Source organism: Dromiciops gliroides, chromosome 6, assembly GCF_019393635.1.
Source record: "Dromiciops gliroides isolate mDroGli1 chromosome 6, mDroGli1.pri, whole genome shotgun sequence".
NCBI classification, from domain to species: Eukaryota; Metazoa; Chordata; class Mammalia; order Microbiotheria; family Microbiotheriidae; genus Dromiciops; species Dromiciops gliroides.
In genome coordinates this window covers 179425819-179452604 of record NC_057866.1, presented here as the reverse complement: position 1 = coordinate 179452604, position 26786 = coordinate 179425819, and the positions used below count along the sequence as shown (strand labels likewise).

The 26786-nt window shown below is 34.7% G+C and overlaps 1 protein-coding gene across 1 annotated transcript in view; it reads left to right on the top strand.

The window, feature by feature from the left end:
• Window positions 1–346: 346 nt before the first annotated feature.
• FSTL5 (follistatin like 5) overlaps window positions 347–26786 on the top strand; it is a 996384-nt gene continuing 969944 nt past the window's right edge. The window contains 1 exon segment of the mRNA XM_043971840.1: window positions 347–983. The gene's annotated coding sequence lies outside the window, so the exon portion shown is untranslated.

The following is a 26786-nucleotide window of genomic DNA, read 5'->3' as shown; positions in this document are numbered from 1 at the left end:
GTTATGCGGCAGTGAAACTCTTAAAAAGAGCAAAGAGGCAGGGGGAAGGAACCGGGAGGGAGATGGAAATACTTCCTCTTCCAAGATGTTTTTCTAAAAGAAAAAGGAAAGAGAACCGGGAAAAAGAAAAGGAGACGGGTTGCAGAGAACAGAGCAAGACAAAGGGAAGGAATTTGATTGGAACTGATCCCCTCTAGTTCCCTCCTTTTTGATGCAAACATTGAAGCTCTTTGAGCTGGTGCTATGCACGCAGAGATCATCAGGGTGCAAAGAAGCAGCAGCCTTCGTGGCAGCAATGGCTCCTGCACAGAACATATTACATTTGGACAGTGCTGAATGCTAGTGGGACACAGAGTCCAGCGGGATCCACACCCACCCTAAGCCTGAAGATTGCTTCTGAGGTTGCCACCCGCAGCTGCTGACCCAAAGTGCACCCCAGTCAACTCCGAGGCGCCCACCTCTTGGGGGCTGGTATGCAAATTAGATACGTCAGATGGAGGAGGCGTGACACTCCAGGGTTGAGTGGCAGCGGCTCTAGGACAGATGGGAGGGGGGAGAACCAGCTTGGTTCAGTGACTGAGACAAACTGGAGGTGAGAGGAGCTGGTGCTGTCCACGGAACTGCTGGTGCTGAACCACTGGACGCACTACCTTCTGGTGCTCCTGAGCCCCAGAGACAACGCCTTCGACCACCCCCTTGCACCTTGAGGACCCTATCTCCCTAGTACACTCCGATCAACTTGATAAGGGAGAAAATTGTATCGAACCTGGGAGACTTCTCAGTTCATCACCTGAACCCCGTTCAGGAGCTTCATTGGGAATTTCTATAGTTTTCGACCAAACTGCTATAATCTTTTTTTTTTTCTCCATCAGATACGGTCCGTTGATTTTTTTTCTTTTTAAATTGTATTTTATATATGCACAACGATTAGGTGCGACGACAACAAAAATTTCCTTGAGGACTTTTATTACTGTTAATATCAGGTAAGTAGAATGATTTTAATGCAAATTACTGTATTAAGTGGGGAGAACAGTCAGAACATATTCTTCAAAATAAAAAAAAAACATTGTAAAGTTGTGAACTATAAGTCTTAGTCTTCGATGATTGCAGAGGGAACATTTGGGGAGGACAGTATTTAGGGATCATCATTATTATCTGCAGCAGCATTATTATTTTTGCTGTTGTAAGAGGATCTAGTGACATTAATCAAACAATGAAAGCTGAGAAGTTCAAGGCTTTGTGCATTTGGAAAGTTAGTATCATCATTTTTCCTCTTGCTTTTTAAATGAAAAATATTTGTTGAACACCACTTTCACCATAGCATATGAGAAAAGCACTGCCTTGGGTAAGCAATGAAAAAATGTTAGCAAAAGGCATTAAATGAATCAACCAACAAGTTGTTTTAAAGAAATGTCATCTTAAAATGCCATTTCTTTTCAGTGGGCAAGTTTCTGCCTAATAAATATTAGCTTTGGGTTGTATAGCACCTATCTGGAAAGTGCAAGTGAGCACTTGAAAGGTTTTAAAGCTAAGGAACTGGGGGAAATATACCTTATATACTTGACTGGGTCCTTTTGGGTGTGCTATAATACAGTAGATCCAAATAAAAACTTGGGAAACTTAACCTCTTGAGGACTTCCTACTCCAAGGTCAGTGTGTGTTTGAGAGTTGGGGGTTGTTTGTTCTTCTATTGACTGGTGAATGTCAGGCCTTCCCCCTGGCTAGTAGGAAATGTAAATGGGGAGTTCTGATTTAATAATACTGTATTAGGTTGTATTATAGTCACTGCTGCTGCTGGTAATTGAATGGAACTAGGAAGCGTGGGCTGAAAAAAATGTCTCGCTATTTCAGCAGTGTTTAACCTTTTGCATGCTCAATACAGAGCTTATCTCCACTTAGGGGATTTGCTTTGGAAAATGTGTTCCTTTTGTAACTTGGCAGTGTGTACTGAGTATGTATAGAGGGGATTTCTATGAGGAAAAACACTGAACAGGCAGTTTCATCTAACAGGAAGAGCTGATGTAAGGACAGAATTAAACCAGAACCCTCTATTTCTTATTACTATGCATGACTTTATTTGGTAGGGAAGATGGGTTTGCCTCAGGAATAGAACTCAGATCTATCCATTACCTATCTACAATTCAGTTAAATCAGATTAACTAGGATCATGACTGGAAATAAAATGGGGGAGAACAAACAAACAAAACCTATTACATTTAAACTAGAATAAGACTGTGGGATTAGAATTCTGTGGCAGTTTTTTTGGACTTCAGACAACATTTATTTTTTTATGTGTAAAATGCATAAATATAAGGTGCCTATTTAGCTCTTGCTGATGCTTTTTTCTCAGCATTTCAGAAATATTTAAGCTTAAAGTTAAATTCTTGTGGATTTATAAGGCATTTTTGAAGCCTGCATTACAAATATATTATTATTTGGATAGAGTTAGATGACTCTAACCTTAGAGTCATTTAAAAATCCTATTGATTTTCTTTTCTTTTGTTAACTATACAGACAACCATCTTTGCTAAAGTTCTTTGAGATTTTCATTGAAGTTGGATATTGATCATGATCTAAATGTTAAATTTAAGTTTAGGTACATGACATCTATGCATTTCCATAAAGTTTTCAGTAAAATACTAACATACGTAATGGATTATAGTTAAGGAATACAAATTGCTTTGTATTAAAATTATTTTTTGTTGTTGTTATGGCTTAATCACAGATAAGAAAAGAGAAAAAAATACATGGCTAAGTGGGCCAGGAAGTTGATGTTGAAAGTAAAAGGGAAGGTCTCTTTACCCTTATCCATTCAGATTTTTTAAAAACTAATTTTTACACCTGTAAGTATTTATACTGAAGCAGGCTCTCCTATAAAACTTTACTTGGAAAATTCCTTATCCTTATTTGGACTATAAATCACTTTGCAATGGTGATATTTACAACTGATCTGTGAAAAATGTGTTAATGGGGCAATTCTGTATAAATCATCAAATAAAACAACTAACTTTTCCTAACTTATTTAGTTTATTTAAGTGGAGAAATCTTAGTCTCATATATTGTAGGGTTTTTCTTTACATAAGCAGATATCTTGGCCTGCTAAAGTCCTGAAATTTTTAGTCAAAGTTCAGTACTGTCCTAATATGTTGTTTATGAAAAACTAAAATCAAAGCATACTACTAGATTTGATGTAATGGGACTAAAATACATTTGCAAATTTAATATTTCTAAAATACATTTCTAAATATAATGTTTCTAGTTTTCCCTACACTTTTATATTGACTATATTGTTGTTTTGTCACCTAAATCACAAAGCAAAGGACTGAATCTTGGTTCACATGCCAAAACTCACAATTAAATGGAGGGAAAACTAACATTGATACAAAATGTAAAATGTTTACTTCTTGGGCTATAAATGACATTCAAACATTGTGCCATATCATTGCTTCCTTGCTGCATTTCATAGGATGAATAGTCTACCTTAATTATACAGAAATTTTCTTCTAAGAAATATGTATCCTTTGGAGTTAGAACTTGTTAATATAAGATTCCAAGAGGTTTTTTTTTTAAATTTTCATGATGACATAATCTCTCCCAACCCCTCCTGGACAAAAGGATCCATGAGGGCAGGAGTCATGTATTATTTGAGCTAAGTATCTCACCAAGCCCTTAAAAGTGTTCCATATAGTAGTCTCTTAAACCAATGTTTATTACATTTTATTCATTGAATTGATATTTTAAATTAATTTGGGTCTTTATTAAGGCATTACAAATTTGGAGAATATCTCTGTTTAAATGACATGCCTACTGTCCAAAATAATTCTTATCTGCTCACGTTTTTTTTTTTTTTTGTCAGTTTTAGTCTTGACTCTTATAGGATAATAGCAAATGTGAAATTAAATTTTCTTTTCTAAATCATTGTCCTTAGCAATATGAAGTCATGTATGCTTTCTATGAATCTTTGAAAGTTCATAAAATACTTGGAGCTTCTTATTGTAAAGACTATATAGAAATTCTTGGCGTTGATTTCTTTTCATGTTGATTTCTTTTTGTTCTATCTATTAGAATGATCCATTTAAAAAACACAAGTATTGGATTTAACATCACAGGACCTAGGTTCAAATCTCAGCTCTATCATTTCCTACATCTGTGATTTGGGGCAGATTGTTTTATCTCTTTGGACCCACAGTTTCCCATTGCCAAAAGGAGGGACTTGGTCTGGATAATATTTATGTTCCCTTTTAGTTCTTAATCTATGATCCCATGATCTAAAACCAATATGTAGGACTCATCGTGCATCTCATAGACTTGTAGTGAGGAAAGGCCTTTGTAAACTCTGAAATGCCACATGAGTATGAGTTTTTATCACTTATCATTATTATTGTTAAGTATGAAATAAGTTGAATTTTTTAACTAAAATATTTTATAACTTTGGTTGATCTATTATTAGCATATTTTTCAATTATTTAATTGGGTTCATGAATTGCAACAAAGTTCCCCTGTTTTTCTCCCTATTTCAAACACTCTAATAAGATAATTTAAGTATATCTCATGGATTTAACATACGGCAAAGTTCTAAAGACATATACATTATTAGCAGCAAACTTTGAGTACTGTTGGTTCCACAGTTGCACCTAGATCTCTATTTTTTATTTTACCAAACAGCCTTAATTACCTGTGAATCAACACTTTCAGTTTCCTTTGGGTATTAATCAAACAGAGGTGTGTTTTGGTGTCCCTTGTGGATTCTCTTATTTTTCCAGTTTGTTATTTCCCAGCAAGTGAATTGGTCCCTTTGAGCTTTATATCATCTTGGTCTTTAATAGGTTATAATTATTATAATTAAAGAGGCTATGCCTTTAATACGCCAATTCTTATAGTGATTCATAAAATATATTCACCATAAACCTATATTTAATTTCTATTTAAATGATTGTGGAGTGCACTAACTAAACATTAGCACACACTAAGGGTTTGTGTTGACAATGTTTTGTGAAGACCATTGTTGAATATACATGCAGTGGAGAGAACAACAGTAATGCATAGTCTAGAACTTTGCATAATTCCCAAATCAGATATGAAGTATTATATTATAAAAGACTAGCAATTCACTTTCCTAACTGTATTTTACTGAGATTAGCAATAAAGCTAATTTATTGAGTATGGTTCTATTTTGATAGTAGGGGAAGAACAGAAGGATGCTAAATACCATGGGATAAACAGACTAGAATTTAAAAAAAATATCATGGATAATTCATAAAATGCATATTCCACTTGTATATAAATAAGAAATCACTCAGTTGATCTTGAAAATATAAGACTATATTATTTTGGTAATCAAAACAATGAGAGACAGAGAGACAGAGACAGTGAGACAGAGAAAAGAAGAGGGGAGAAGGAGAGAGAAGGAGAGAAAAAGAGATGCACATCTCTGTAATAACCAGCCACATTTTATTGGATGATGATCCTCATGAAGATGAGGATTCTGCATTTTTTATTTATATCCCCATTATAGCATACAGTACAATAGCCTGCACATATTAAGTACTCATCGAATTGTTGTTGGATAAATAACTTCTTCTGGGGCAGCTGGGTGGCACAGTGGATAGAGCACTGGCCCTGGAGTCAGGAGGACCTGGGTTCAAATCCGGCCTCAGACACTTGACACTTACTAGCTGTGTGACCCTGAGCAAGTCACTTAACACCAATTGCCTCACGCCCCCCCCCCCAAAAAAAAAGATAAATAACTTCTTCTAAACTACAATGGAAATCACAGATCATAACATTGTGTGTTAAATTTACCTTTTGTCAACATAGTGTGAGTCTTGTGTAATAGTAACTTTAACTCTTTCAACTTTTACCTTATCATTTTTTTTTGTTGGTTTTTTTTTGGTTATTTAAAACCAGGCAATTAATATTAGCTTAACGGAGCTTCTTGTATTACATTAATTATTTCTCTAATACTCAGTTGCTTAGTTCATTTGCATGTCAATATAGAAAATGTTCTAAATCATAACTGTTTCATAACAGGGTTAGTCTATGACTCACATTTTAGTGCATTGATTTTAGTTTCATATCTAACTTGCAGAAGACAATTAAGGGAATATTGCCCTAACAATACTTCTGTTTATTCCAGTGTAACCAGTATGCAAACACTATCCAAGAATCCATAATACCAAAATTATACTTATAAGGTTGAATCATTGACCCCAGGTTCTCAAAGCGAATTATCTGAACTGAACTTAGCATGAATAGGGCAAATGAAAAAAAAAATTCATTTCAGAGCTTAAAAATCCACTGGAAATAAACATCATGGATCCTTCTCTCTCTAACCCCCTCTCTGGTTCACTCTTCAGATGATAAAACTATATATATATATATATATATAATCTACAGGTCCCTGCTCCACTAGATGCTTAATACATTCTGGTTTCATTAAAGTGAATTGAACATTTCAAATTATAAGCTTAAGACAGGGCTATCTCCATTGAACATTCTAGGCAGAATTTTCATGTGTGACAAGTCACATCTCTAAGGATGTCCCAAATGAAGGCTATATCTTAGGCCAACAGGCATACATTTGATTGCCCAGTAGGAATTATTGATCTCTGTGTATATGTGTGTGTGTAACTCTCTCTCTCTCTCTCTCTCTCTCTCTCTCTCTCTCTCGATATCTATAGATATCTATATGTATATGTATATATCACAGATAGCTAGGTGACTCAAGGGATAAAATGCTGGGGTTAGAGTCAAGAAAATTTGGCCCCAGACACTTAATAGCTGTGTTACCCTAGCAAGCCACTTAACTTAATTTTCTCATCTGTAAAATAAGTTGGGGAAGGAAATAGCAAATCACTCGAGTATCTTTGCCAAGGTCACAATGAGTTAGACATGACTTAAACAACTGAATAACCACAAAATGTAACAAATCATCAATATAAAGTTAACATAGATTTATTCAAAGTAGTTAAATACTAAGTTGTTTACAAGTAAAGGGGCCAGAATTTTTGGGAATCAGGAAAGTCTTCATGCAGAAGCTAATGTCTGAGCTTCACCTTAAAGGAACAGAAAGACTATTTAAGACAATGGTAAAGGATGGAGATATTTCTGTTATGTGGGACAGATAGTTCAAATGTAGAGTCAAAAAGCAAAGGTTTGATTTCCAGTTCTGACAATCACTCATTTTCTCCCAATAGTCCTTAACTTTCCCCAAATTTAGTTTCTTCATTTTTCAAATGTAGATATCATTTGCACTAGCTAACTTATGGAATTGTTTACAAGAAAAGCACTTTGTAAACTTTAAAGTATTATATGATAGTTTATTATTTTCTTGGGGAACAATTAATGGGTTGTTGGTAGTTACTTTTACTTTGGTCACAATAGAGTTCAACAGATAATAGGTAACCACAGTTTTTTTTATTATTATAATCGTGCATATCTGATAAAAAGAGGATGGCAAATATTGAAGTATGAACTAGAATTCTGTTTTCTTGTATCTAGACACTCCTGTACAGTATAATTTAGACATCCAATTAAATTTCTTACCAAATTTCACCTCTGGGAATTATACTTGTTTGCAAGTTTTCCCTTGGCACTCCCCTAGCCTAATGTGAATGAGTCCACCAAGTCATTATATCTAAGCAACTAATAATAGAGCAGCAGCATGGCATAATGGAATGAATGCTGATTCTGGAGTTGAGCCTGCCAATGACCAATGTGTTGTGCCACAAGGCAATTTATCTTATTAAAATTCAATTTCCTCTCCTATAAAATGAGGTGTATCAACCTTAAACTATCCATATCACAGGTTGTAATGAAAATTCTCTAAATGCTTTTCAGTCACTATAGAAAATTAATATTAATTCTAAAATCATTATTTAATCTCTTTTTGAAAAAAAAAACTACTGGTGGGCCTGCATCATGCAATACAGTTTTCTTCTTTGTACCTAGAGTGGTATTTTATTTAGGCATACCCATCATTTGAATAATGTGGGTGTAGCCAGCTGATTTGGAAGGGTTAAATAGGGATGGTGACTGGTAAAGCTGATACTGATTGCTTGAAGTGGGTTGAAGTTCACCATTTATTTGCATTTGAATTTGGTGTCCAACAGAGCTTTTTAGAAAGACTTTGAAAAAGAATCCATGTATAATAAAGTACTTCAGAAGTCCTAGAATATATTAGGACAAAGCTCTGAAGCATAATTCCAAGATTTTTTTTCTATGATAGAATTTTATTATGAAATATATTTATTAGAGTAACATATACAATATAGTCTTCAATTTTATTTTGATGTTAGTAAGGATGTCCATAGGTGCTATGTTATAAATGCAATGTTAATAGAGGAATATTAATATCAAAATTTTCTTCCAGGAAAAGTTCAGTCACTGTGATTGGTTTGTCTATCATCATGAAATTATATATAAATGGAGGATGGAAGATTTGTTATATTTGTAACCATTTCTATCTTATCAATTGAAACAATTCTATGAGAAAATTAGATAAGCAGAGATTTAGAGACTTTGATTACTATAGTATTTCACAATTAAAAACTTCAGTTGCATCATATGTCTTAATCCCCACCTACCAGCATAATACTTTTGATGCAGCTGTGATTACAATCAATTATATTGGAAAAAAAACACTTCAAAGTGAGGCAAAACACAGCAGACTCCTTTCTGTCCCACTGAAAAACTTTACAGTGATATTTTTCCCTAGGATTTGGAATCCATCATATGGTATCTTGAAGAGGTAATAAGCCTAAAGGGATTAAGATTCTTGTATTTTTCCCTAGCTGATATAGTAGCAAGATTTTATTTGACTTTCCATGAAAAATGTGTGCATTCATATGTGTGTACATGTGTACTGTACAATATGAGGGAAAAATACTTGATCTGAGTTTAGTTATTTGTTTCACACATGAAAACATAGCAATTCATTGATTATTCAATTAAAGAAGCATTTATTAAACACCCACTGTGTGCTAAATACATGTGATGTGTTAATTATACAAACAAATAAAAAGTTCTTGTCTGAAGGATCCTACATGCTATTGGGGCAAACCTGCAGGTGCACACACTAATTAAGTTTAAAATATATATTACCATATAAATACAAAACAATTTTGGGATGGGGAGAGCAATAACAACTGGAAGGATACACAAGCACCTTGAGATTTGGAGTAAGAGCTATGACTGAAGTATAAACTTAAAGTTTATACCATTTTCAAAAGGAAAAAAACAAAGGTTGGTAAGAAGGAGAGGTGGGGCAATTTAGCACTGAAAATTAAGAAGACATAACCTTGTAAGCAAGTTCAGAAAAGAGAATGGGGAAGTTAGTCAAATGTGCTAGATGCTAGGAATACAAAAGAAAGTTAAAAGACAGTTCCTGTTCTCAAGAAGTTTACAGTGCAATTAGGGAGAAAACTTCAAACTATGAACAAAGGATAAATTGGGGGAAAACAAGGGAGAAAAGACACTGGCATTAAGAGGGATCGAGAAAGGCTTCCTGTAGAAGATGATATTTTAGCTGAGGGCCAAAAGAAGTCAGAGCAGCCATGGTAAAGAATTGGAGTGAAGTAAACCACAAGCAGAAACAAAAGCTATATTTTGCTTATACTACGGACCACTGGGAAAGAAAGAAAAAAACAGAAGAGGTCCTAAGAAATAGATCATAAAGAAATAGATCATTCATGGAGACATGAAATAGTAGTAAACATATGCTAAAATGTTCTTTTTGTTAGAATTAGAGCAGATTTTTTTTTACTTGCCTTAGTGATAGTTTCCTAAAGATGTTGGGAACAGATGTTTTTAGTACTACAATAAAGTTTGTTAATTCATTCATTAAATACTAAAAAATAACACATTCTTTGCTCCTATGTGCAAGATATTGTATTATACATAGTAGATGAGACAGAGAGAAATGAAATATTGTTCCTATGAAGATAGAATTTACAGTGAGTTACAATATTCAGATTGGTGGATACCTTTTCCCCCATAGATCCCCCAATAATACTCAATACACTAAATCTTACAGTTAGAGATCATTATACTTAATTATGCCATAGTTACAATGTTTAATGATGTTATAAAAATATATGCCTTTTGCCTTCTATTTTGGTCAATTTCTGGGTCTCTTACTGGTCTAGTATTCTACTGTTGATATCTTTGGGAATACTACCCCCTCACTTTAGTATATCCCACTGAGTAGTTCATAAAGAAGACTCTGCTGTAATGAAACAACTTTTCTTCTAGCCTTCCTCCTGCCAACCCTAATCATTACTTTGTGGTTTAGCTTTTATGCCTTTCCTGTGGTGGTCTCCAGTACTACTATGTACCCTCTTTGATAATATCTATCCCCTTACAGTTATGTATTCAATGAAATATTCAAGCTTTACAAATTTGTACAAAGGTTGCCTTAAAAGATATTGCCTCCTCACCATTAATTGTGAATATTCACTCCTTAAAATGTTGGGAGATTTGTTTTAAAACTATGACTACTATATTATATCAAAAAGTTTAAATGTATAAGGAAAAGAATCAAAGTTTCTTATATAGAAAGTAGTGGTTAGATTGCCAGTAGGTGTGTGTACAAGGAAAGAAATGTGGGATAGGATAAAGAATGTTAGATTTGGAGTCAGTAGTGGCCTGGGTTTAAATCCCACTATACTTAAAAGGTGTGTGTTGCTAATAAATTATTTAAACTCTGATCCTTATTGAGTTGTTGTTTGTCCTTCATTCTTGAAGAGTACCAATGACATCAGTAGGGTGATGTCTTGACTTTTAAGTGAATTGGATTTAACTGAGGCAGAGCTGTGCAAAATCATCAGCCTAACTTTCTCTTCTAGAATCATCAGAGTCTTTTGGCAAGACATAGGTCAGGATGACTGGTGATCGTGCCAGTGGAAAACTTTGACTTTTCCAAACTAAAATATTTTCCAGGTATCTGAAGCAACAACCCTGTGGTAGCTAAAGGTTACATAATAATTGAAGCAAAATATAGTCTAGTTTGCCTTCACAAAAGAATCAAATTGTTGTTTGTCCTTCATTCTCAAAAAAGGACCAGTGACATCAGGAGGCTGATGTCTTGACTTGCAAATAAATTGGATTTAAATGAGGCAGGGCTTTGCAAAGTCATCAGCCTCACTCCCCTGCTGGTAGCTCCCTGATCCATACACACACACACACACACACACATATACATATATATGTATACAGTTTTTAAAAATTTCCATATATAGTTTTCAGAAATAAAGAGATGGATGCAGAGGTAGAGCTATTATTGCCATTTCCTTCTCCAGCTCATTTTACAGATGATGAACTGAGGCAAACAGGGTTAAGTATCTGCCCAGCATCACACAGCTTATAACTGTCTGAGGCCAGACTTGAACTCAGGAAGATGAAACTTCCTGACGAGAGGCCTCCCACTCTATATACTGTGCCACCCAGCTGCTCAAAGGTAGAGTGTGGATCCTTAATTTCATTTCCTTTATGATACCTGCTTCCACTTTGTCTTTGTTTTCGCCAAGAAATAGTAGGGAGTGCATACCAGAAAGGGTACCCAGAACTTATTAAAGTTTGTATTTGAATGGTGTTTTATATTTCTCTTACTGTTTTTGAGGGATATAGTGCCATTGCCTTGTGCCACTACTCATGAGTTTGTGATTATGGGAAAAATACAAAGGTCAGATTTAGAGTCACATAAATTTCCCTGAGAGTTACCTTTGGATTCTAAGATATTGACTGATTACATTTTAAAATATTAATCTACCAAGGAAGAATGGTACAGTAGAAATAGCACTGACTTTGTAGCTTGAGATCATGCATTCAAATCCTCAAATCCTACATCTGTTGTCTATTGTAGCACAAAATCTGGAACATTTCAGGCACTTCTTAATGCTATTTGTGTGACTGAAATGTGTGTAAATTTGGCCAAGTCATTTAACCTTTCTACACCTCAGTTTCTCCCTTTGTAAAATTAGAAAACTTGACTAGATAGACTCTGAGGTCCCTTCTATGGAGTTCAATATATGATACTAGCATCCAGAAAAGTCTTATTCATGGACTATAATTGGAAACTGTGACCCCTATTTCCTTCCAATTAGTATTAATAATTTTAGTGTGAATCCACAGGGTTAGTAATTGTTGGTAGCTATTTGTGTGATGGTTGTATATCAAATATTAGTATAGAAATGACATATATTCACTTGCTTAACTATAGGAAGCTAACTAGAGGAAATCCATCTTTCCATTCTGTTGAATTGTGAGCAAGCCCAGTGTGGCAAACGTGATATGGAAATTCCTCTAGCAATGTTTTACTGTTCCTCTGCCATTATCACCCCATTTTTGTGGAAATGGGCCTTGGACAAGAGTACTTGACCAATGAGGAACCCAGTCTTCAAATTGCCTGAGCTGCCTTTCTTGCCAAACTAGGGGCCAGGGAATGGCCATAAGCTCTGACATTATCTGGACATTCTCTAATGGTCATTGACCATAAGCAGGGACTAAAGATTCTCCTGGTAGGTCAAGGTACAGATTTATCAATCAATGAGACTCTGTATGTTTCTTCTGTACCATCTGGGTAGCAAACACTCTAAAACTAAGGCCCTGAAGAGAGGAGCCATCTCAGATTGTGAGGATATCTGAGGTCTTATTCATTGAAGGAGATTGGTTCCTTTAATAAATTATTATTGGCTTGGAGCTCAGTTTCTTTTATTGTAGATTGGACAATTTTGGATCCCACAAAACAAAACAATTCAAAATATCTAAAAAGTAATTACAAAATGCCAACACTCTTATTTAGTTTGCACCTCCTCTTCCTTCCCTTCAAATATAGACACATTTCTAAGGTCAGTCTTTACCCTTCTCTTCTTTTTCTATACCCTCTTTCTCCCTAAGAATTCTCACTTATTTTAGATTCAGCTATCATTCTGCTGTTTTATAGTTCATGAACTCCTGCCTCCATAATATTTCCTTCTTATTGTCTGCTATCATCCAAACTGAACTGGTTATTTTACCCTGAAACTAACTCCTCTATTCGAGGCTAGAATTATAAAACATTAGATTCATGTCATTAAAAATCATCTTAGATGTCAATTCATCCAATATCATTCCTCTCATATGCCACCTTTTTTCCAGTTACATAGGCTTAAAATTTGTTAGTTATATTTGACTCATCTCATTCCTTCATACCTTATATTGAGTGAGTCACCAAATCTAGTCAATTTTTCTTTGGATAATTTGTCCCTTAATTTCCACTTTCTCTAACTTACCCCAGTCTTTCGCATTTCATACCTAGATTACTATAAGAACTTCTTTCCTACCTCAACTTTTTGACTCTTCACTGAATCTTCTCAAGTTAATCACCTAAGCAAAGTAATATAAGATAAATCTCCCTTAAGTATATTGTATAGGTTTTTTATCATAAACATTTTTCCTCAAAAAAAAATCAGTAGTCTCCTTTCTATTGATACAACCTATTTCCTTACTAATTAATTTCAGTCTCTGCTCTTATTCCAGCAATGTTCATCTACAAAATAAGAATCATAGCAACATAGACTTATTGCTGGAAGGAACCTAACAGGTTGTCTTGTCCTACTGCCTTATTTTATAGATAGAGAGGCTTATGAGAGTTTCACATAACCTCTAAGTTCATATAGCTTTAAAGTTTCTTCCAACCCTCTATTCATCTTAAAACATACTTGTTATTTCTAACTTCATGTCATAATTATTTCTTCTTTCAACCTTTTCCTTATACCTTTTTTACATGGAAAGTCATATCAATTCTCCTTTCACTGGTAAGGTCCATTTCAAGTCTTACCTCCTCTATGAAACTATGCCTACTTGCTCTAGCGTTCAAAGATCTACCTCCACAAAAATTATGGCAGTAGTTATAGTGTGGAATATAAAGATAACTATATATATGTATATATATATATATATATGTATGTATGTATCCCACACTATAACACATATATAGTATACATATACAATATACATATTCAGTATGTAATCTATATGTGATAAATGTTAAATTATATATGTATATATGTGTAATCTGGCATTTAGAAATATGCTATTCCATATCCTTTATTTTTTTAAATCTTTACTTCAGAAAGATAGATAGAACATTTTTTAAGTGTTTATTTTATGTCAGGCACTGTACTTAGCCCTAGAGATTCAAGTACAAGCTAGGGAGGTATCCCCTGCCTTCAAAAAGTTTACAATGAAATGTGAAAAGACAAAAGAGGAGCAGACAAAGGGAGATAACGCAAGTCAATCAACAACATGGCATAGGGCTGACCATAAATAATTTTTTTTGGGGGGGGAAGCTGTGCACCACTAAGCTAAAGTAAAAAGTCATCTTTTTCAACTGAAGGATCCAGTGGGTTGAGTTTTGGTCACCAGTAGGGATGGGGTAGAGATGATGGCGAGAGTTGTAATTTTTTGAAGCTATGGACTACGTCTTAGACTTTCCCTCCACTTCCAGATACACTGAAATATACAACACCCCATATGAAGGATGTATGGCAGATATTATTATATCCCCTTTATAGATGAGGAACCTAGGCTAAAGTTCATCTAGCTTGTAAGGTTCTTAGATGAAATTAGAATCCAAGTCTCTGCTGCATTTGAGTCCAGTATTCATTTCCTTTAAAAATACCTTGACTAGTCTCTAAATACACACTGTGGGTTCAGATGATAAGATTTCATATATGTATGTATATATGCATGTATATATATCTTCTTTTATGTGTGTCTACTCACATATATACATACACATGCACAGACTTACATGCGCACGTGTGTATTCTTTTGTTTTCCAAAAAAAAACTGTCCTTGCTCTCTGGTCACTGGAAGACCCCATAAACCTTTTTTAAACATTGTTACCCATTTTCTTTAAAAAAAAAAGGTCATGGGGCAGCTAGGTGGCGCAGTGGATAGAGCACCGGCCCTGGAGTCAGGAGTACCTGAGTTCAAATCCGGCCTCAGACACTTAACACTTACTAGCTGTGTGACCCTGGGCAAGTCACTTAACCCCAATTGCCTCACTAAAAAAAAAAAAAAAAAAAAAAAAAAAAAAGGTCACATGTTAATGAAATATTAAAATCCATGTCTTTATTAAGGTAGTTATCAAAAAGAGGAAAAATAATGCATGTGCATAGTTTATTCAGCTAAATTCATGTGACCTAGGAAGCACAAATACACTGTGAAATTATGGCAAATCAAGTGATCAAATCAATAATTATTCACTGAATACCTTCTAAGTGCCAGACACTGTTCCAAAGAAAGGTAAAAAAAAAATAAAACAAATCAAACCAAAACCAGAAAAACCCAAAACAAAACAAACAAACAAAAGAAAACCCCACCTTCCCAAGCAGTTCACTAATAGAGGAGATAACATGTAGGCACCTATGTAGAAACAAGATATATGAAAGGTAAATTGGAAAAAAAAAATCTCATAATGAAGACACTACCATTAAGAAGCATCAGGAAATGTTTCTTTTTTTTTCTTTCTCTCTCTTTCTTTCTTTCTTTCTTTCTTTCTTTCTTTCTTTCTTTCTTTCTTTCTTTCTTTCTTTCTTTCTTTCTTTCTTTCTTTCTTCCTTCCTTCCTTCCTTCCTTCCTTCCTTCCTTCCTTCCTTCCTTCCTTCCTTCCTTCCTTCCTTCCTTCCTTTCTTTCTTTCTTTCTTTCTTTCTCTTTCTTTCTTTCTTTCTTTCTTTCTTTCTTTCTTTCTTTCTTTCTTTCTTTCTTTCTTTCTTTCTTTCTTTCTTTCTTTCTTTCTTTCTTTCTTTCTTTCTTTCTTTCTTTCTTTCTTTCTTTTCTTGGTGGGGCAATGAAGGTTAAGTGACTTGCCCAGAGTCACACAGTTAGTAAGTGTCAAGTGTCTGAGACCAGATTTGAACTCAGGTCCTCTTGAATCCAGGGCCAGTGCTTTATCCACTCAACCATCTAGCTGTTCTCCCCACTGAGCCTCCTAGTTGTCCCCAGAAATGTTTCTTAAAGAAGGTGGGACATGACCTGAGACTTGACGTAAAACTGAGAATTTAGTAGGCAGAGTTAGTTGATGGGGGAGAGAGATCCAAAAAATGATCTATTTCTTTCCTTTTTTGGAAGAGAAATTTTACCATTTTAAAAGTGACCAGTCCCAGACATTACGACATCAGATTTTACATTTTTTTTAAATTTTGTAACATAATTAAACAATTAAGAACTGATTTGATTAAGTCAATTTTACCTGAAAGGTTCTTGGAAATAAATTTTGGATACTTAAATACTGACAACTCACTGATGTATATATGTTTGTAATGAAGAAGAGAATAAATTGGTTGCTAAACTCAGACATTACTAATGAGTAGTACTAAAGTTGGGCATCTGCCTTATGAAATGCTTATAGAACATTCCTAACAAATGGGAAGATCTGCATTTTAGTCTTGCCTCTGATCCATAATGTAAACCTAGGCAAGTCACATAATCTCTCAATGCCTCATGACACTTTCTAAAATTATAAATTTCAGAGCAGGCACTTATATGCAATGGTAGGGTAAACTTCCCCAGTATTGGAGTTCACCAGATAGCATAAAACACCAAAGTTCCTCGTTTGTATTGGGGGTAAGTTACTAATATAAGGCAATATACCTTCTATCTACATCTTATGTGAAAATCTCACTTTTTTTCTATCCCAATCACTTAATAACCAGACTTTTATATGTCCAAGTCACTTGTTTTGTTTTAATATTTCAAGTAATGTTATATGAGCATTTAAGCTAAAAATAATTTTTAAAATTATGAAATTAAGATAGTTTTCTACATGAATTGTGTTGTCCATTTGAATGGTTTAAAATTCTGGACAACTTCAAGTATGGACTACTTTTATTTTCCCTGAAAACTAGTGCTTGAAAGCTTATATTCTCTCATGCTCCCAATTTAGTGAGTTGGGATCTTTTTCTATGATTCTATCTATTTATCCCAGATGCTCAGGCATCAAGAGAAAGGAAGAAAAACAAAACCAGACAACAACAACAACAAAAAACTCTGAATGCTTTTTGTTTTCTGCACATGCTTGAAAACTGCATAGTTGGATTAGTGCAGTTATTTAAATGCCCTCCTTTCCCAGAAAAGCTGATGTCACGGAAGGGCTTAAGAGAAAAGGAGGGGGGGGGGAGAAGGAAATAGGGGTAATGAGAAACCACTTATAATATTCCCTTATATGCAACCTTTGCACATTTAAAACAACTGATCGGATTAAAATAGAAAGAATGGCTTGAAAAAGTTGAAGAAATGTGATCATTCTGATTTTCTAAATTCTTTTTGTGTGTATGCCTTTGTGTGTGTGTGTGTCTTTGAAAGAATTAATTAAGTTGGCTACAAAAGAAGATAGATGAGAAAAGGCCACATTAAAAAAAACAACAACAACTTCCTAACTGTCCTTAGCTTCATAATTGTGAAATATACTTTGTAGAGATCATAAAAAGGAATTATCTTAATAAATATGTCTTTGTATTTTCCTCTTTGGCAAAAATGGACTGTTTTGCCCATATTCCTTGTGGTCTGGGGGAAGCCAAAAACCAGTCTGTCCTTCATTTGGTTTCTCCGTCTGTGGGCAAGTATTATGGCTTAATTGAGAATGACTGCAGTACTGCTGTGTGCCCAGCTGTGAAAACAGCTAGAACAGGACTGGACACATCGTTAATTATATATGTTTTGCTGAACATCTCAGTGAGGTTTATAACTGTTTAAAAATCCGTAGGGGAAGTCCAAGAAATCATTAGAGACATATCATGGTATTATCTTCCTAGATGTTTCTTTTTCATTCAGCTGTAGAAGATAAAGACAGTTTTGAACAACTTTATTTTTTATTTGTTTTTATTTGAAAATTATAAAGCACTGTGTACTCTTGGGTAAATTATTGAACCTCTCTAGATATTTTTCTCAAGTATAATATTAGTAGATTGGGCTAGATGATTTTTAAGATCCCCTTAATCTCTGATGTAATGGGATTCTGGGATTTTAACAATGGTTATACATATGATACAGCCCTGTGCAGGAACCAATACTTTCTTTTATTTCTTCTCTCAAGTGTCAAACACACAAGTGGCTGTTCAAGGCTGCACAATAAATGTTGACTGACTGACTAGACATGCTCAAAATAAAACATTCAGACAAAACAAACCCTCCAAGTATACAAGTGACTACCACCAATCATATTGACACCTTAAATTAGCTGGAGCTAAGGGATCATCCATTGCAATTTTTCTGGGTAAAGCAGTGACTTAACTGTTCTCCCCACTGAAAGTTCTTTGTCCTTTGTAACACTCTCAGCTCCACTTGCCCACCCTTTCCCAAAGGGTTTAGAGTCTCTCTTCTCAGACAATGCTGTACAATTGATGAGCTGTTTCTGGTTATTTGTGTCCAGATAAGAGGGATGTGTCTCTGTCTTAAAATTTTGAAATAGGTGACAATCTCAAACAATATGACATTGGATGCTTAGTTTGCTGTGTTTCTGCAGCTTCAGAAAGGCAATATAAAAGCTCTGACACTAGGAAAATCTTTCCCATTTTCTTTACATTTATACTTTCAAATTTCTTCTTCATGTCATAGGGATTGTGGGAAGCAATTTAGGGATTAGGAGGAAAGCTTTCTTTCCTGGGTATCAAATGTTGAACAGTGGTGTCCTTGATAAGGAATCTCATATTTTAATACAAATCTTGACTTAGCATCTTTTCACCATAAATGCCCAATTCTCACAGTGCCTTGCATCTAGTAGATTTCCCCCCCTTTTCCATGATAAAAGCTTTGGAACCAAATATATATGTCCATATGAAATAGATCATTTGCCTAGTTTCTGCGCATGAGATTTATGGCAGTTATGGCTTTTACTGACATGCTGGCAATTTGGATTTTTAATCAATACTTCTCTCCATATGTAATGCTGATGTTTTTTATTGGCTTATCAACATCTCTGTTATGAATGTCTGTAGGTGTATGAAGTCTCTTCAGAGAGGTCTTCCAAATACTTGAAAAAATATGTTTAGAATGTAAGTTCCTTGAAGGCAGGAACTGTTTTTTTCCTTTGTATTCCCAGTGTATAACATTATTCTTGTTGTAATTCTTTCAGAGATAGATCAAAGCAACCAGGACAGGTTTCATGTAATCAGTGGTAGCCAAACTGAGATTTCATAGAACCTTAGGACTCTTAACATGAAGAGTAGAGGAGGGTCTGCATTCAAGGCATGAGATATAGCTTGTTCAAAGACATGGGAAAAAGTTTCAGAATTCAAGGTTTAGGGAGAAAGATGTAGAACAATTAGACTAGAAGGTAGAGCAAATGAAAAGAAATAATATGAAATAAGCCAGGAAAAGAAAGTTGGAGCAAATTTTGAAAATTCTTTAAATGTAAAGTTGAGTAAAGAGTTTGCCAAGCACACTGAAATATATAATGTATACTCCTAGTCTCATATTATATATAGTTGCTTGTCTTCTGTCTTCCTACAACTTTCCAAAAAAAATTTATTTTAGGTTCACAGATCTTCCTAAGAAGTCTTTTATAATTAAAAATGCCCATAGGGAAATCAAACTGGAAAATCACTTTTCTATCATTTATATTTCTATGATCACACTCTTTTTTTCCTGTTTAATGGAGGGTTGGCATTAATTTGGTATGATCATCATACACAATGTATTCCCTTCTCATGTCTGGTGAGGCTATTGAATATTTCACATCCTATATGAATGGACAATGCTTTGCTTTAATGCTTACATTCACTTCATCTTATTGCAACCCATATCAATCTTTATTTTGAAAGTTTCTTTAAATCTAGCATGAATAGAATGTTTTTCTGAATGTTGAAAAAATATGCCTTCTATTCAGTCTCAAGCAAGGGCAACTTTTTTGTTGTTTTCTGTGTTTTTTTTTTTTTAATTCTATATCGTCTGATTTCAATTAAAAAACTTGTGTTCCTATCTGGGAACCACCAACTTCATAGTAGTACATGTTCTCAACATCAGCATTATCTTTTACCTTCTCACTCTCCCTCATTCCTCATATTCAGTTGGCTGTCAAATCCCAATTCTATCTTCATGATCTCACTCCACTCTACTCCCATCTTTCAGTTGACAGAGCCACCACTCTTATTCAGCACCTCATTGCTTACAGTCTGGACTATTGTAACAGCCTCCTAATTAGTATCCCTATTCTTGGTCTTGCTGCCCTGCAATTAATCTTCCACCCAACTGCCAAAAGAATATTGGTAAATCATAGGCCTATCCATGTCACTCTCCTACTCCAGAAGCTTTATTTGCTCTTTAAAGTTCTAGGTTGAAATATAATGTCCCCTTCCCCTCAGGGAACATTTAGAGAGCCTTTAAAATCAGCTTCCATCCTATTTTTTCCAAACTCATTTCAGGTTATTCCTGCTAAATGTGTTGAATATTTTCTAGGTACTTGCTGTTCCCTCTAAATAACATATTATCATCCATCTCTATGACTTTGCATAGGCAGCTTATTCCATGTGAAGGCTGTTACTTTATTTGTCCATTTTACCAGTTTTTGTTAAAACAAAATGATTTCCCTGCTTCTTTTAGGCATCACAATACTCATCTATAAATATGATATTTTGCATGCTTTGACAATTGATATAATTATTTCCTTTATGTAAAATTATTTTTGGTCCCTTTACCATTAAATTTTCCCACATGAATGAAACAGTATTTTCTCTCTCTTTTTTTATTCTGGGAAATGAGGGTTAAGGGACTTGCCCAGGTCACACAGCTAGTAAGTGTCAAGTATCTGAAGCTGGATTTAAACTCAGGTCCTCCTGAATCCAGGGCTGGTGATTTATGCACTGTGCCACCTAGCTGCCCCGACAGTATTTTGTCTTTATCCTCTTCTTTGAATCCCCACATTCCTTCAATAATCAACTCTCTGTACCTGCAGGAATACCTTCCTGTTCCTTTTATGACATCTTCCACCAAAATTCATTTTTACTTATTTTGTGTATATTTTGCATCTACTTTTCTTTACACCTTGTGGGGACCAATTTTTAATTGGGAAGTATTAGCTAAGTGCCTCGCTGCAATACTGGGGCAAGGAAGGAGACCGGCAGCCTCCCTCAAAAGAGAACAGGATTTATTTTAACAAGAACAAACTTAAAAAAAGAAACACAAACAGGATCAGTAGGATCAAGGGAAAGGAAACAAAATGGGGAAAGGGAAATTATACAACCTTAAAAGATACCACCGCCCAGGAATCAGCGGAGAATATGCAGCAGACCTCCTGTCATTCCAGCATCCTGCTAGAATGCCCAATTCTCCTCCCCCAATCCCAGAAAACCCCACACAGCCCCAGCCAATGGGATGGACGCTCTCACAGTCACATGACTGCCCTCACTAGGTTTCCAATCATTATAATTTTGCCAGGCCCATGTAGGCATCAGCGAATGGTGATGACTTGAGGTGCCAGCCCCATGGCAACGGCTACAACCAGTGGGTGGAGCACCGTGAGGTTTGCAGAGCCTGAGGCCAATGCACATTGAGGCATAAAAACCTCAAATAAAAATTAATTCTTTACAACCTCTAATAGAAAGTAAGCTCCTTGAGAAGAGGGAATATTTTATTTCTATCTTTTTATTCCCAACACAAGTCTAGTGCCTGGAATGTATTAGGAATTTAATGAATGCTTGTTGAATGAACTGGATTAAATCAAACATTTAAATCACTATAGCCTTTTTTTTTTTGCGTAGGGTAGTGTGGCTAACCAACAAATAATAATATAATAGTCTATTTATAGAGAGTTTGGAATTAAATCTTAAAAATAAGCCCTCCCAGGATTAAATCTTAAATACCTTTTCTTACAACAATACTTAAATGGATGGTTAGCCTGTTGGGATTAGGATTGGTTTAGCAGTTATACAGTATTTAGCATTTTCTACATAAAAATCAAGGCATATACCCCATTTAAATTCATCTAGATATAAGCATTTTTAATGAACAAGCCTCTGTAGTTGTTAAATGTCAGTTCTATACAAGCAAAGTGATTGTACCTACATGGTATTTTAGAGTTGGACTGAACTTTAGAACACTGACAAGAAGCATAGCAATAATTATAATAACTCATATTTACATAGTGCTTTAAGGATTACATCTCGCTTTCCTAACACCTGAGAAATCATATATAGAAATTGAGACTAAAAAAGGTTTCATGTCCATTTAGTCCAATCTATAATGAAGAAATCCTTATTGTAATATACTTGTTCAGTTCAGTGTCTACTTGAAGACTTTTAAAGAGGACGAGCCCATAATTTTGCAAGGCAATCCATTCCATTTTTTGGACGGCTCTAACTGTTAGGAAAAAAAAAATTCCCCCTGATGTCAATCCTATATTGGCATCTTTGTAAATTCTACCCATAGCTCCTGGTTCTGCTCTCTGAGGCCAAATAAAAGAAATATAATCTCCTTTCCACATGACAACCTTTCAAATATTTGAAAAGAGTTATCATGTTCCCCTGGATCTTTTTTTTTTCTAGGCTAGACATTCTCAATTTCTTTCAACAATTTTCATATGTCATGAATTCAAAGCCCTTCACCATACTGCTTCCTTCCTCTGGTCTAGGCTTCATCTTATCAATAATCTTTTTTTATGCTTTGGAGACCAGTACTTTACACAGTAGTCTAGATGAGATCTGGTGAGAGCAGAGTATAGTGGAATTATCAACTTTCTTCTCCTAAAATTTATAACTCTCTTAATATTGCCTAAGTTTGCATTAGCTTCTTTTGGCTGTCCAATTATACTGCTGACCCCCATTGAGACTGAAGAATACAAAAACTCCTAGGTCCCCTACAGAACAACTTTTGTCTAACATTCCCCATCTGATACTATTGGATTTTATAATTCTCCACACTGAATTTCCATCTTGTTGAATTCAACCAAATGTTCTAGTCTATTATGTTGCCTTTGGATCTTGACCCTATCATGTAATGTGTTAGCTTTCCCTTGCAGCTTTTTGTCATCTGCAGATTTGATGAGAAAACTATGATAGAAATGTTAAACAGCATAGACCTATGTAAACAATTTTCAAATATTACATTTGAAACTTTTTTCAGCATAGCCACTGATCCAATAACAACTCTTCTTTGAGTCTACTTGTCTATCCAGGTTTGAATGCATCTGATGTTAGAATCATCTAATTTTCTCCACAATAATGGTATGAGATAACTTATCAAAAGGTTTCCTAAAGTATAAATAAAATCCATAGAATTCTCTTATTTACTAGTTTAGTAATCCTGTAAAAAAGGAAATGAAGTTAGTCTTGCGTGATTTTTCTTGATGAAACCACAATGGCTCTTTCTAATTCGTGCTTCCCTTTATAGATATTCACAAGCAATGCCTTTAATTGCCTTTTCTAGAATTTTTCCAGCATTTAACATAAAGTTCACTGGAGTATAGTATGCAGACTTCTTTCTTCATTCTTTTTAAATATATGGATGGCATTTGCCTTTCTCCAATCTTGTGTTACCTCTCCCATTTTCTGTAATTTTTCAAATATAACTTACAATATTTCAGCAGTCACCTCTGTCATTTCTCTTAGGACCTGAGGATGTGTTCCATCTGTACTAGTTGATTTGAATTAATGAAGAGCAGCTAGGTGTTCTCTGACTATCTTTTATCTTGTATATAGACTCTCTGCTGTATACTTTTGTTCCATCATGCAAAGTGTAAAGATCATTCTAATTTACTGCTTACCAAAATATAATTAAGCCTCTTAATTTGTCTGTTATCATCTCATCCATTCTAAGCAAATGTTCTATCCCTTATTTTATCCTACTATTTTTTTCTCCATTGGATTATGAGTTCCTTGTTGGCAGGAACTATACTTGGTGCTTTTTGAATCTCAAACACTGAACACAATACCTGACACATAATTTGCACTTAATAAATGCTTATAGATAGATTGACTGATTCTCCCAATATGACTAAAAAAAAACCCTTTCTTTTGTCTGAGCTTCTCTTACCAATCCTGGCTCACTCAGAGCTTTAACATTTCTGACATTTCTTTTTCCATGATCTTCTGAACATTTATTGTTTTTAAATCTATGTTGGTGAGGTCCCCATGCATGTAAGTCATTCTCTTAAAAAAATAACTCATCCACCCACCCTCTCCTCTTCATTAGAAATGTTTCCTTTTTTCATCTTAAGGATTTCATACTTGAGCATCTTCCAATCTTCTTAGGTTGACTTCCCCCGAAGCATTTTTTTACCCCTAGAATACCACCTACATTTTTGTTAATCCATTAAAATCTACTTTAAAAAATATAGTGTAAATGTTAGACTATGTCTAGTTTTTTGTGATTCTATAATAAATTATAGGATTGAGTGGAAACATCATTCCAAGGTTCCACATCAGAGAGAAAATAGCTTTTCCGTGTTAGTGGGAATCACATCCATAATAGAAATGCATTCTCATTGGTGGTTCCTCCACCAGACAACTGAGACCTGGGAAAGACCCTAATTTAAAAAGACAAAGTTCATCCACTGCATCTTTAGATCCCATCAGTCATCTTGACTTTTGTCTTGCCACTGCATTTTCATGACTTTGGAGGAAAGAGTAAGACTGATGGCTTTGTGAGGAAATAGGCTAACAGCTTTATTCAGCTCTCCTTCACTTACATCCAATTCACATGCAATTCAAGACATCACCCCATATGTCATTGGGACTCTTTGAGAACAAAGCCTGAACAACACCAATGACTTTTGAAGCACATCAAGAATTTTTTATATAGGTAGCCAAATTATTTTTGACCCATTTTTATGGGTGATGAAACTGAGGTTTAGAGTCTGAGGCAGAATTTGAAACCAGGTCTTCTGATGCCAATACAGTATACTTCTCACTATACTATATTGACTCTAACATTTTACAAAAAACAAAATTGTATAGTCAAAATCACCCTGGATTGTTGTCAGAAGTTTTGGGTTCAATTCTTGACTCTGCCTGAAACCAGGTGTTGGATAAATCACATCTACTCCCTGATCCTCAGTTAATTCATCCATATTATTTTGGAAGTTTGACTTTCTAAAGCATTTTCTAATTCTAGTAATGTATTATCCTGTGATTCAGATTCTGAGACCCTAAAAATTTAAACAATTTGCCTTGGGTCTAACAACAATATAGTGTTAGAACAAGGAGTAAGTTTTTAAGTTCAAAGATTAGAGGTCAGCTATTCCAATCTCATTTATGAGATGGAGAAACTGATGCCCAGAGAGCTTAAAGGACTTTCCAAAATTCATGTATATAGTAAGTATCAAAGACAGGATGCAACCTCAGGTCCAGAACTCATTCCACTGTCCCACTTGCTTCTTCACAGCACTGCCCTATTTCTGTGACAACATGCTACCTCTTTCATGAACTAACCTAATATTTTCAAGCAATCTCATTCCTAAAAGCTATCTCAATAGCCTTTGAATAATGGTACATGCATTTCTAGGTTCCCCTCATGGGACATAGTTATGAGAGGTAAATTCAATGATGCAAAGTTGTTAAAAGCTATAATTCCATAAGATTTAGCAATGCTTAGTACATGTATTGATTTTTTTTCTTTACTTCTTGGATTTCTTGCTAAATGAGGTACTTTCCAAGATGTTTATCCCATGTTCTCCTTAAGCCACTTGAAATTCACTTAAGTGATTTGAAGTATATTGATTTGTTAAATGCTTTGACACATTGTAATTTTTTGCAATCTTGGGTAATAATATCTGACAAAAAGGCCAGGCTACCAAATGCTGTGATGATAGCAATTCTGTTAGTCTAAGTGAAAAATAGGAGCATATATTGAGATAGCTCCTTATGCTTTCTATATACTTTAATTACATTGTCCAATTCATTTTTCACAAGAACTCTTTATAGTAGGTAATGTAAAGTATGTGTTTCTTTTTGGTAGAGTACTTTTTATGGATTAGTTAAATAGTTTGGTATATAATGGAGCTGAGGCTCAAACACTGGTCATCTGATTCCCAATGTTATTTCCATTATACCATGCTTCCTCTATTTTTTTATTTTCCTTTTAATTCTTATTCAGTAAAATGGATAAACTAGTTAGACAGATACTGCATGCTCAATTAAATATCTGCTAACATAACTGGAGGACTCTTTGTAAGACACAATGACATTCTCTAGAAATGAAGAGGAAAATGACATTTTTGGAGGGTAAAAAAACCCAACATGAGAAAAATCTGTAAACACTGTCAAATTAATGATTATTTCATGGCAGGGAAACAGAAAACTATATTTAAGGATTTTTTGGAAGGAATACTTTAAAATTGGTCAGCATTCAGACTATTTGTAGCTGGAGATATACTTGTGATTTTATTTATGCATAGGATGATTTAGTATTATGATATTAATAGTGTAATAACTAGGAATTGTTCTGCATATGCCAAAATTATGTAAAGTGCACCTGGGTCATGTAACACAAAGCATAGAGATGAGGACAAAGATACCAAGATATCAACATGAGGACATTATTAGTTGTGACCACATAGGAGGGCACAAGACATGATAGGACAAGAGCTAAACCTAACCTACTACCTGGTAACATCCTATTTTAACTAATTATTTTTGTCAACTGGGCTCTAAACTATTGTCTTCTTTTCTATGTTGCCAAAAGACTAGAAATGTTGACAGTGACTTTTAAATTCAACCCTCTATAAATCTGGCAGCCTAAGTTAAGCCTCAGTTTCACTGATTATGACCCTAAATAATAATACTTTTGTGCTTCCAGTAAAATTAAACAGAAT